Source organism: Lagopus muta, chromosome W, assembly GCF_023343835.1.
Source record: "Lagopus muta isolate bLagMut1 chromosome W, bLagMut1 primary, whole genome shotgun sequence".
Classification (NCBI taxonomy): domain Eukaryota; kingdom Metazoa; phylum Chordata; class Aves; order Galliformes; family Phasianidae; genus Lagopus; species Lagopus muta.
Window position 1 is genome coordinate 6,425,440 of NC_064471.1, and position 13,066 is coordinate 6,438,505.

At 43.8% G+C, this 13,066-nt stretch overlaps 1 protein-coding gene across 2 annotated transcripts in view; it reads left to right on the forward strand.

Annotated features, from left to right (window-relative positions):
• Window positions 1-13,066, forward strand: part of LOC125686462 (uncharacterized) — a 221,273-nt gene that overhangs the window by 108,866 nt on the left and 99,341 nt on the right. Inside the window, exon 1 of one of the 2 annotated variants that reach the window (XM_048930453.1) lies at window positions 9,713-10,406. The exons of the other annotated variant lie outside the window; for it this stretch is intronic. The gene's annotated coding sequence lies outside the window, so the exon portion shown is untranslated. Of the gene's footprint in view, window positions 1-9,712; window positions 10,407-13,066 lie in introns of those variants that run through there. 2 annotated transcript variants of the gene reach the window in all.

The following is a 13,066-nucleotide window of genomic DNA, read 5'->3' on the forward strand; positions in this document are numbered from 1 at the left end:
AACTGTAGAATCATAGAATATCCCGAGGTGGGAGGAACTCACAAGGATGATCAAGTCCAACCTCTGACTCCACAAGGGACCACTCCAATGCAAATGGTTGTTCAGCTGCAGCAGCTTGGGGCTATGCCCACTGCCCTTTAGTGCAGAACCTTTCCATGACCCTCCCCTGATACAACTCTGTTCCCTAGGGTCCTGTAGCTGCTACCAGAGAGCAGAGCTCAGCACTGCTTTCTGCTCCCTGTGAGGAGCTGCAGCTGCCTTGAGGGCTCCTCACAGCCTACTTTGCTCTGGGAGCAACAAACTTGGAGCTCTCAGACATTCCTCCAGTGTCTTGCCCTCAAGACCCTTCACAGTCCTTATAGCCCTCTGGAACTGGAGCGTTAACTCTTGAACTCTCAGGCCATGGCCTCTCCTACCCAACTCAGCCCTGTTTTGGCTGTCATGGAACACTTGTTGGGTCTCATCACCGTCTCCTTACGATATCACAAGTCACATCCCTGCCAACCACTATAAATACAGAGGTGCTGACAACAGAACACCAGTTGCTGACTGACTTTTGTCTGGGAAGCACATGCTTGAGACCAGGAGCTTTTTACCTAGATCCTTCCCCCCCATTCTAGGAATTTTTGTGGAGGAGGATGGATTCTTCTCCACCGAAGAAGCTCCAGCTTCTAGAGAGCAGCAGCAAGCTCAAGCCAATGCATGTAGACCCACTGGAGGGCAATGTTGAGCCCATGGAGGTGTACCTACCTCCACAGGGTGAACAGATGAAAGTAGATCTATCGCTATCAGGCCTGGGCAAGCACATCATGCTTGCCCAGAAACATCTCTATATCCATTGGTGGTGCAGCAGGAGCTCTCTATTTCTATCTTGGTGTTGAAGAGTCGCCGAAGAGCTTCTGCTCTCTAGAGTCCTTTTTTTTCCTCTGTCCCCCGTCCTCATCCTTCCTTGAGACCTCTCACCTCTTCTTTCCCAAGCTCTGAGGAAAAGAGAAGGACTGAGACTGGTGTCCTCTAAGCTTCTGCACAGAGAAAACAGGAGTCCAGTGGATGGCCCCCAGCTCTCTGTGGCCTCCATGCAAGTCCCAAGGATGAGGGCAGGACTGAGACTGGTGTTGTTATGCTTCTGTACCACGACAATGGGAGGCATCCAGTGGATGGCCCTGAGCTCCCTGCAGCCTCTAGGTGAGCCCTCAAGAAGAGGCTGGGACTGGGATGGGGTCCTCTGAGTTGCTGTGTAAAGACAACATGTGGAGTCTAGCCCTGAGTCCCTGCAGCCTGTAGGCAGTCTTGAAGAAGAAAGCAGGACTGGATCTGGTGTCCTCAAAACTGCTGTGCTGGGACAAGAGGAGTCCAGTAGATGGCCCTGAGATCCTTGATGCAAGTGCTAAAGAGGAAGGCGCGACTGGGACCGGCATCCTCTGAGTTGCTGTGTTGGCACAATAGGAATAGTCCAGCAGGCAGCCCCAAGCTCTCAGTGGACTCTAGGAAAGCCCTGAGGAAGAGAGCAGGACTGGTAATAGCATCTTCTAAGCTGCTGTGTCAGGTCCAGGAGGAATCAATTAGGCAGCCCCAAGCTCCCTGTGGCCTTCAGGCAGCATCAGAGAAGGTACAGAGGCAGCTTTCTGTTGGAGAAGCAGCAGACTTTGATTTGGACAGGAAGAAGGACTCAAGTTCAGCATAATTCCAGTTGCTCCATAAGGACTTCTATTTCAAAACTGGACAATGTTTAAAAGAACAATACAAAATAACAACGATAAGAAAAACTTTGTTTCTTTTTTTCTGAAACAGAGCCAGTAAGTTTACTGTTTTTGGTACTTCAGAGTCTGCCTTGAGTTTCCTGGGTTTGTTTCCCCAGAAGGAGCAACTCTGCCCCTTAGGAAGGGGCTTGGGCACATGGCAGCCTGGCAGGCTGTGGCAGGCTATAAGGCCTTTGCTCAGCACTGGGCACAGAGGGGTGAGGAGGGATGGAGGGCTGTGGAATTTTACTGAAGGGGGCTGTGTAAAATATTTGATTACAATCGCACTTGAAAAAGTAGAAAAAAAAATAAAAAAAAAATTGAAAATGCAAAAATACTTGAAAAAGTAAAAATCCTTTAAAATGTTGTTTTCGTCTAAAAACCATTTTGAAGACAGTGTATGAGAAAGAAATATGTTTTGTGAAATTGTTTCATATAATATGCACACAAGGTTCTCATACCTATTTTTATTGAGTAACAATATCTGTTTTTACAGAGGTTCCATCATGAAATGAGAGAGGGGAAAATGGAGACAGGAAAGAAAACACGACAGAAGATGATATTTGAACAGCTTGTTAATTGAGGGGGTGGACAAAATCCAGTCATGCTCTTAATTTGAAGTATCTTGCTTTGCTTCTGTCTTCTGTAGAGTAAATTTATTAACTTATTAATAGGATTTATTTGAGAGCACTGCGCATCTGTTCTGTTTTGAAGCTGCTACTCGCTATATGCTTAGACCCTTGGTAGCAAGAAATAAGTAATCATATTGGATATCCAAAATGGCAACGTATGAACAGGGCACGGTCAAGAATCCCTTAGGAGTTTAGTTTTTATGGAACTTCAACATTTTTGTGCTGTAGAGAGATAGTAATTCTAAAACTTGAAGGAGCTGGGGTGGGAAGAGTGGGCTGATGGCTACATCTGCACAGGGAAGAATATTTTGGTTATAATTCTTGGGCGTCTGCCCAGCCACCTCTTCTTCCCACCTGCAGCATTGCTCTCAGAAGGCAAATCTAAACACTGTCATCAGCAACAACAAGACAGCTCTCAGCAACTTTGTTCTGCATCTTTCTCTATTGCAGTAGGGGAAGAGAAGCTTGCATCTGCTATCTCCAAAGAGACCAGCAAGGGAGCTTGGTCTGCCTACTGAGAACAACTCTGCAGATGCACCAGATTTCATTTTATTGTAATACCAAGTCAGCTTGCTGTTATCACTCTATGGCATAACAAATGATAGTGTTTCAGGAGACTATTTAAGAGTCTGTGTTATAATAAAGCAAGCTTCAATGCTTTTGGGTGACTCAGCTTGTAATGACGCTGTATACGCTCTCCTATTCTGTTGTGACAGCATTAGTCTTTGCACCTCTTGGGGAAAACTAATAAAATTCACCAGAAAGTAATCTAAGCCCTTTAAATTTTAACTTGAGTAAGCCTGTGATCCCATAAAGGGTGATAATTAATATATGTAGCTACTCATCTCCTTCCCATCTAGTACTGTGTGCCTTATTTAGTCAGCCTTTTGGTTAAACTTTCTTATTAAATATTTGAATGCTGGTTTGCAAACAGGAGTACAGAGTTTTTACCGCAAAATATTACTAGGGGTTTAATATCATAATGGTGTTGTGGGAAATATCTGCAGGTTTTTCTTGCTGTCGTGCGTTTCTCTTTAAGGTAATCCAGTTCTGAGCAGCTTCGTGCTAGGCTTGTTCTGTATAAAGGAATAATTCAGATATAAACTACCAAATCTGCTGTCTGAAATTAATGGGTATCTGCAATCATCAAAATGTACAGTCTTTTTTTATTATTTTCTTCTTCCCAGAGTTTGAGCACACATCATTCTGTTGGTGTTTACTGGTGGCTCAGCACTCTGCAAGAATACTTTTCAAAGTTGTTTGAAAGTGTAAATATGTTGATTTAAAATCACTGAAATAATATTGCTTCAGGCTCTCTCTTTGTAAAATGTTGATTTAGCTCATATGTATGTTGCTCTGAAAATAATGCCTCTTATTTATTTCCATGGGAATTACAACAGATACAAAGATGACAATAACACTGTTTGGTAGAGCAAGAACAAGAGCCTGCATGCTGCTCTTGTAAAAATCTGTACCAGTGGAGGTGTTGCCACTGTCAAAACGTAGCACTCGCTACTTCACTGTGCTCGCATCTGCTGTTTGTTCTCCATAAATGTTCAGCAAGCATTGATGAATGTCAGTGGCTACAATTTTTCCTGCATGGAGGAAATCGATGGCACCTCTTTGTTTCATACTTTGCTTCCTTGTCAAACTGCCCTTCTGCTGCCATCTGCCTTATGGCAATAACTTAAAATGGAGTATTGGTGGGAACCTTCAACCTCTACTTCCATATCATCAACATCATCTCTGGTATTGTGGGCCAATGGAATAAAACAGGAGGCATTACTTCTGGGACAGTGCGCATATTACCTACTGTAAAATTACTGTCGGTATCTGGCAGCTTAGACATACCAAGTATGAGTACGTGTCTTGGGTTTGCTGACCCTAAATATGTTAGGAAAGATTAGATTTGCAATTCAGTCTTTGTAAAATTCTTATTGCATCTTAAATATCTTCTGTTATAATTGACGAATTTTTTTTTTTTTTTTTTTTTTTTTTTTTTTTTAGATGTAGCTGAGGAAATCAACTATCTTTCTAAGTCTAATGATTAGCTGAGGTCATTCAGAGATTGAAATCTTAATTTCATATGGAAATGTTAATAATGATGTGCTTGAGTCATAATATTATTAAATTTCGTTCCAGACATCAGTACTCTTAGGGAAATGAGTAAAGTAAATAATGCACGTTGAAGGGAGGCCTATCTGAACTCTCTAAAAGCAGGTGGCAAGGGCCAGGTGGTGGCAGTTTTTTTGTCTGCTTGATTTGAAAGGTAAGGTCTCACTTATGCTTTGTTGCACTGACAAATGGGACCTTAAAGACTGTATAACTTAAAGAGCCCTGCTGTAGGCAGGAGTACCTTCTATGTGACCACACTGCTCATAGTTCTGGATGTGTCACTCAGTTACAAGGCATGTATGACTTGGCACTGAGGCTAGGAGTGCTTCTGGGTGTACAGTAGAAGTTCTGGAACACATCTCCCCCTGCTTCCAAGGTTAAACCTCTGAGAGTAAGGGTGGTTTTCTGTTAATAGGATCTTGCAGGGCTTCTGTGAAAGATATATGAGGCTGATGACTGAGGAAGCCATAAGGAATTATAAGACAAATTGTATATATTTGCAGGTGAAATTTTCTAGTTCTGGAGAATCAAGATGAGAAATGAAGAATTAAGAGTAAAAGCGACTTTTTGCTTTGATACATGAAATCTTCATAAGTGCAGGGAGTATCTTCCCTAAGAAATTCCTGGTTTGTATGTAGCTGCAATCAGATCAGACCCTCATGAAGAAAATATATTTTAAATTAATTTTGAGGTTGTTGGTTACGATTGATGTGTGCTTAGAAATATAGTGTTGTCACGGATTTGACCAGATCAATCTATGTCCGTGACAGGGGCGACAGGCCTCTGCCCTCCCCCCCCCACCCCAGTCCCACAAAATGGGAAGGAAGGAAGGGAGGAAAAGAACAGTGGAACAATCTATGGAGGAAAACTTATTTTACTATAATATCGGAATACAAGATAACACAATAGATACAATTTAATTGAAATTGAGATTAATAAATCAGACGAGATGAGAGAGAGAGAGAGTTCCCGGGACCGATTCAAACCTGAAAAGCTTGGAACGGCTAGGAAAGCACCCTCCAGCACCCACTGCCAGGCAGCAAGAGAGCGCCCCCCCCACCCGGAAGGGACAGATCCCGTGACTTCTGTAATGTACAGGGATAGGTAGCTGGGATTGGGCAGTGACACTTAAATGCCCCGTACACTACATGATGTTTTGATGTGGAATACTGAAACCCAAAAACAAAAAAAAAAACAAAAAACATAGAACCATGACATTCCACCCCTTATTCTACATCATTACATCATGCTTAATATAGATATATATACATATATACAAACAAACAAAAAATGATTAAAATGCACACATGGCTATATACATATACATAGAATTAGTAACTGCACTCCCCCGGCATCAAGTTTCCTTGTGGTACACATTGGACATCCCCATTCTTCTGCATTACCCACCAAGTGGATCCTGGTCCCTGGGCAAAAACTGTACCACGGAGAGGTTTGCCCTTTCCAGATGCTGGAAGAACCCAAACTGCCTTTCCTAACATGTTCTTTACATGTACAACAGGGACTTTATCTCCCTCTACGGTATGTAGGGAACTGGATTGGTTAGGACCATCACGATTGATAGATCCTCTGGTATTGACCAACCAGGTGGCTTCTGCCAAATGCTTCTCCCAGTGCTTAAATGTTCAGCCACCCAGTGCTTTTAGCATCGTTTTTAACAATCCATTGTATCGTTCAATTTTACCAGAGGCTGGTGCATGATAGGGAATATGGTAAATCCACTCGATGCCATGATCTTTGGCCCAAGTATTTACAAGAGAATTTTTGAAATGAGTCCCATTATCTGACTCAATCCTTTCTGGGGTGCTGTGTCGCCACAGGACTTGTTTCTCGAGACCCAGTATGGTGTTTCGGGCGGTAGCATGGGGTACTGCATATGTTTCAAGCCACCCAGTGGTTGCCTCCACCATAGTAAGCACATAATGCTTACCATTGCGAGATCGTGGCAAGGTGATATAATCAACCTGCCAGGCCTCCCCATATTTGTACTTTTGCCATCGCCCTTCCTCCCAGAGGGGTTTCATCCTCTTGGCTTGTTTGATGATGGCACATGTTTCACAGTTATGAATAACCTGTGCAATGGCATCCATAGTTAAGTCCACCCCTCGGTCTCTAGCCCATTTGTATGTTGCATCTTTCCCTTGATGACCTGAGGTCTCATGGGCCCACCGAGCCAGAAATAATTCACCCTTGTTCTGCCAGTCCAGGTCTATTTGAGCCACCTCAATTCTGGCAGCTTGATCTACCTGATGGTTGTTTTGCTGTTCTTCAGTAGCCCGACTCTTGGGCACATGAGCATCTACATGGTGCACCTTTACAATCATATTCTTTATTCGGGCAGCAATGTCTTTCCACAGTTCAGCAGCCCAAATAGGTTTACCCCTTCTTTGCCAGTTATTTTGCTCCCACTGCTGTAACCACCCCCATAAGGCATTTGCTACCATCCATGAGTCAGTGTAAAGATAGAGCATTGGCCACCTCTCCCGTTCAGCAACATCTAAGGCCAGTTGGACAGCCTTTACCTCTGCAAATTGGCTTGATTCTCCTTTCCCTTCAGTGGCCTCTGCAACTTGTCGTGTGGGGCTCCACACAGCAGCTTTCCATCTGCGATGCTTTCCCACAATACGACACGATCCATCTGTGAACAGGGCATATTTCTTTTCATTCTCCGGTAGTTCATTGTATGGTGGGGCCTCTTTAGCACGTGATACTTCTTCTCCTGGTGGTGTTCCAAACTTTTTACCTTCAGGCCAGTCCATGATGATCTCTAGGATTCCTGGACGGCTGAGGTTCCCCATCCGTGCTCGTTGTGTAATCAGTGCAATCCACTTGCTCCAGGTGGCATCAGTAGCATGATGGGTGGAGGGAACCTTTCCTTTAAACATCCAGTTCAGCACTGGCAGTCGAGGTGCCAGAAGGAGCTGTGTTTCAGTACCGACTACTTCAGAAGCAGCCCGAACCCCTTCATAAGCGGCTAAGATCTCCTTTTCAGTTGGAGTGTAGTGCTCTTCAGACCCTCTGTATGCCCGACTCCAGAATCCCAGGGGTCGGCCTCGGGTCTCTCCTGAGGCTCTTTGCCACAAACTCCAAGTGGGACCGTTCTCTCCAGCAGCGGTGTAGAGGATGTTCTTTATACCCTGTCCAGTCCGTACTGGCCCTAGGGCCACGGCACGGGCTATCTCCTGTTTAATCTGTTCAAAAGCCTGCTGCTGCTCAGGGCCCCATGTAAACTCATTTCTCATTCGTGTCACATAATAAAGGGGGCTTACAATAAGGCTGTAGTTTGGAATGTGCATTCTCCAAAAGCCCACTGCACCCAGAAAAGATTGTGTCTCTCTTTTGCTAGTGGGTGGAGACATAGCAGTGATTTTGTCGATCACGTCTGTCGGGATGTGACGACGGCCATCTTGCCACTTTATACCTAGGAATTGAATCTCCTGGGCAGGTCCTTTCACTTTGCTTCGCTTAATAGCAAAACCAGCACTCAGAAGAATTTGGATCATTCTCTCTCCTTTTGTGAAGACTTCTTCTGCTGTATCGCCCCACACAATGATATCATCAATGTACTGCAGGTGCTCAGGAGCACTGCCCTGTTCCAATACAGTTTGAATCAACCCATGGCAAATGGTCGGGCTATGTTTCCACCCCTGGGGCAAACGGTTCCAGGTATACTGAATGCCCCTCCATGTGAAAGCAAACTGTGGCTTACATTCTTTGGCCAAAGGGATGGAAAAGAAGGCATTAGCAATGTCAATGGTGGCATACCATTTGGCCGCTTTTGACTCCAGTTCATACTGGAGTTCTAACATGTCCGGCACATCAGCACTCAGTGGAGGTGTGACTTCATTCAGGCCACGGTAGTCCACCGTCAGCCTCCATTCTCCACTGGCTTTACGCACTGGCCATATGGGGCTGTTAAAAGGCGAGTGAGTTTTGCTGATCACTCCCTGGCTCTCTAGTTGACGAATTAACTTATGAATGGGGAGCAAAGAATCCCTGTTGGTGCGGTACTGACGCCTGTGCACCATTTTTGTAGCAATCGGTACGTGTTGCTCTTTTACTCGCAGCAGCCCCACAACAGATGGATCTTCTGACAGGCCAGGCAAAACAGACAGCTGCTTAATGTTGTCTGTGTCCACAGCAGCTATTCTAAAGGCCCATCGATACCCCTTAGGATCCTTGAAATGCCCCCTTCTGAGATAATCAATACCTAGTATACATGGAGCCCCTGGGCCTGTCACAATAGGATGTTTTTGCCAGTTCTTACCAGTGAGGCTTATCTCGGCCTCCAACACAGTCAATTCTTGAGAGCCCCCGGTCACTCCAGAAATATGGATTGATTCTGTCCCTTCATGACTCGAGGGCATCAGAGTGCACTGTGCACCAGTGTCCACCAGGGCCTTATATTTCAGTGGTTCTGATGTGCCAGGCCATCGAATCCACACAGTCCAATATACTCTATTATCCCTTTCCCCCCCCGACTGAGGGCAGGGCCCCTCTATTCATTACCTGTGGTAACTGGAGCAACTGCACTGGTGGTAGATCTGCCTTGTAATTCTTTCACCCGGGCTCGTAGTACAGGAGTAGGTTGACCGTGCCACTTCCCCATGTCTTCTCCATGGTCACGTAGGTAATACCATAAGGTAATTCGCGGTGTATTATTCCTTACTTGAGCCGGAGAGCGTCTGCCTCTAACAGCTGAGATTTTTGATCGTGCACGTAAGAAGGAAGGTTCATCGTCTTTAGTTAGGTGGGCTCGCAGAAGTCTCATCGTCTCCTTCATCTCCTTCATCTCCTTCAATAGACTCATTTGATTATCCCGATCTTCATCAAGCGTTTCTGATACTGCTACAGGTTTGTCACGGTTAATCAGTTGAGACACTTGCTCCGTCGTTCTTGATATAGCAGCAACTGCAGCATGAATTGGGGACAGCAATTGTTCGTAGTTTTGGAGCGTAACAATTAATTCATAAACTAAGGGCGTTCTCTGTTGTTCCTGGTATCTGTCACACACTGATGTTAGTGTAGCGGCATATTTGTCCGGCGCTGTTGTCACGATTTTCTGCCATATCTCAGGCGTTGTCCTCACTCTTTCAGGGTCGCGGTTTTGTTGTGGGTGGTTAGGAACAAAGTCAGGGTCATACAACATTTCCACCACGCCTATTTCCCTCAAATACTGGATATCCTTTTCAACTGTATCCCATTTTTTCATTGAAATCTTCAAGCTATTTTTGAAGGGATACTTTTCCTTCACAGCTGTTAACACTCGTTCCCAGAGGGAGGCAGCCTCATCCGAACATCGACTAATTCCTCTATCAATAGCTGGATCTCTGGCAATGGCGCCTAGTTGGCGAGCTTCATTACCATCCAGAGACAAGCTATGGGCCCCACTGTCCCAACAGCGAACCAACCAGGAAACAATACTTTCATTCAGGCGCCGTGTGAACTCCTTTCTTGAACCTTGGATTTCAGTCATCTTTAGAGGCCGGCGAGTAGTAATAGAGACTTCCTCTTCATCACTCTCTTCTGCATGTCTCTTAGTTTTCGCTTTTGACTTTCGCGATGGTGGTGGTTCTGAGGAGGGCCCCTCGCCTGGATCTTCCTCCTCCTCCTCCTCTTCTTCTCTTTTTCGTTCAAGACGCGAAGACACTCGTTTCCATTTCTTGCCCTCCACAGGAGCAACTGGTATTGTTACTGGTGTCTCCCGTGATTGATTAGATTTGACTTGGGGATTTTCCCCTTTGGCTTGAACCTCAGCTCGGAAACTCTCTCTCTCCAGAATGGTATTATATAGGGCACGGTAAGCACAAGCCAAACCCCAAATAAGTTGTACCTCCTTAGATTTATGTAAGCCGCATAGTCCCTGACTCAAATACTGGCTTAGTTTCTCAGGATCCCACAGGTGTTCAAGAGTAAAATCCCATGACACTGCGGGTCCCCAGGCTTCTAAGACCTTTCCTAAACCTCTCCATATTCCCTGCCAGTCATCATTCTCTAGTTTTGGAGGAGACTCCTTATTACGAATGCGTTGGAGTACATTCAGGAAAATTAACGACATGCACACCAACATGAGCATTGATGACACACTCACCAACATGAGTATTAATTCAAGATTCGAAAAACGTTTGATAAACCGAGAAGAAAACCTGGAGACTGGTCCGAACATTGTGTTGTTTGTAAAATTAGCTATTCCATTTGGGATGTAGTTGTTTGAGAAATTAGCCATTCCTTCTGGGATGTAGATGTCAAAGTTCAAATCATACCACATTGCAAATAGGTAAAACATAGGTGTCTCCATCAGTGCCCTTAGATAGTTATATACGGATGCAATTCCAAAACACACAAGTGTGAGATGGATTATTGGCCAGTAGGTTGTGACTAACACCATTGCTTTAAATCCTTTACCCAGCACCCCCACGATAACGAGTGGGTTCATCACTGGTGCTTGCTAAAAAGGGGTTAATGAATTGAAGCTAACAAGAGGAGGGAAAAAAAAAAGAAAAAAAAAAGGCACTACCCAGACTAAGTAGTGCTCAGAGTTTACAAATATCCCAGAACACTGGCAGTACGCCTAATCTTTCAAGGTCAGGTTTTCCAGCACAGAAACCTGAACTACTGATAATGCTCCCTAACGAAGCTCTCTAAGAGCAGAGAGAAAAAGAGATTCGTTCAAAAAGCTAAAAAGCAGTCGCCCCACGTTGGGCGCCAAAAAATCTGTCACGGATTTGACCAGATCAATCTATGTCCGTGACAGGGGCGACAGGCCTCTGCCCTCCCCCCCCACCCCAGTCCCACAAAAATGGGAAGGAAGGAAGGGAGGAAAAGAACAGTGGCAACAATCTATGGAGGAAAACTTATTTTACTATAATATCGGAATACAAGATAACACAATAGATACAATTTAATTGAAATTGAGATTAATAAATCAGACGAGATGAGAGAGAGAGAGAGAGTTCCCGGGACCGATTCAAACCTGAAAAGCTTGGAACGGCTAGGAAAGCACCCTCCAGCACCCACTGCCAGGCAGCAAGAGAGCGCCCCCCCCACCCGGAAGGGCCAGATCCCGTGACTTCTGTAATGTACAGGGATAGGTAGCTGGGATTGGGCAGTGACACTTTAATGCCCCGTACACTACATGATGTTTTGATGTGGAATACTGAAACCCAAAAACAAAAAAAACAAAAACAAAAAACATAGAACCATGACAAGTGTCCATCATTGCCTTCTTTCCTTTATCTGTGGAATGACGTTGATGATGCAAGTTGCTATAATGCTTGAATACATACCAAGCAGGTGACCTTGCAGGTATTTCAACTGTATGCAAGTACATTTTAGTAGCATCCTTTGTTCAAGTACAGACAGAAGTGAGGTAAATGTAAGAAATGGGTGGTATTGGCAGCATTTTGTTGACTTGTTGAATGGACCAAAAGTGGCAAATTGTTTTATATCGTACTTAATATAATACATCACGTAAGAAGGCTGTTTTGCCTACATGTCCATTATTTATTTGGATTTCTTTCTGTTGTGTAGATCTGCATATAAACAACTCTTTATCACTTCATACACTCTTTCAATGTAATGTACAGTCTGGTAATACTAAATCTCTTTTTTTTTTTTTTAAGTTGACTTGTGGCTTCTTCTACGCAGACAAAAGAGTTGTACTAGGCAGAACTGATAGTTGTTTCTTGCTTGCATCTAGAGTTTTGTTTTACTGTGTAATTTACTTCTTTCTCTTCTCTCTAATGGATAGCATAGCAATGATTTGTGTGGCATAATATATTACTATTTGCAAGAATATGGAATGCTAAGATTCCTTTTCTGCCCTCTTTATTTTCTGGCAGCCATAAGGTGTAAGCCCTTCTTACTCCCTTTACATTGGCAACTTTAGCTCTTCTATCAATATGCATGGTTTGGCTTCAATGAAAATTGTGCCTGTGTACATCTGTGGCTTAGTGTATACAGTGAAGGAGTTCCTATGTTTGATATTGATATCATAATCACTTTTTTGGCAGTACATGCAAAGATTTGGAAAGCTTGATTTAGCTTGCATATTTCTTTTCCACGTTTTCAAGTGCTGCTGTATGGAAGGACTGCTTTAGAGGGTGAATTTGACCACTTTTTGCCATAAATGTTTTTATTTTTCAGAAGCTCTTTTTCATTTTTAATTGTAAAATAACTTGATATCAAAACATGACATTGCTTTGTTTCTTATTTAAGTTGAGGTGACGTTGGAACCCGTGCTTTAATACCACGTTATGTTTCATTTTTGGAGTTCCTTGTAGGAGTAACAGACTGCAAAGTGCGGCTTTTTCTGGATTGTGGCTTGGACCTTCAGATTATCTGAGTGTCTGTATGTCATATATGGTTCTCTAGGTTTGTAGTGACATTCTCCTTCACATGTGGCGATGTTCTCTAAGTTTTGAAACGAAAATCGAGAATCAAAATAGATGCATTCTAGAATACAGAGATTCTACTCTGATCTACCTTATGAAACAAAACATCATTGTAAAATGCTTTGTATTCTCATAACAGGAAAGAAATATTTGTATACTAAAGCTTAAA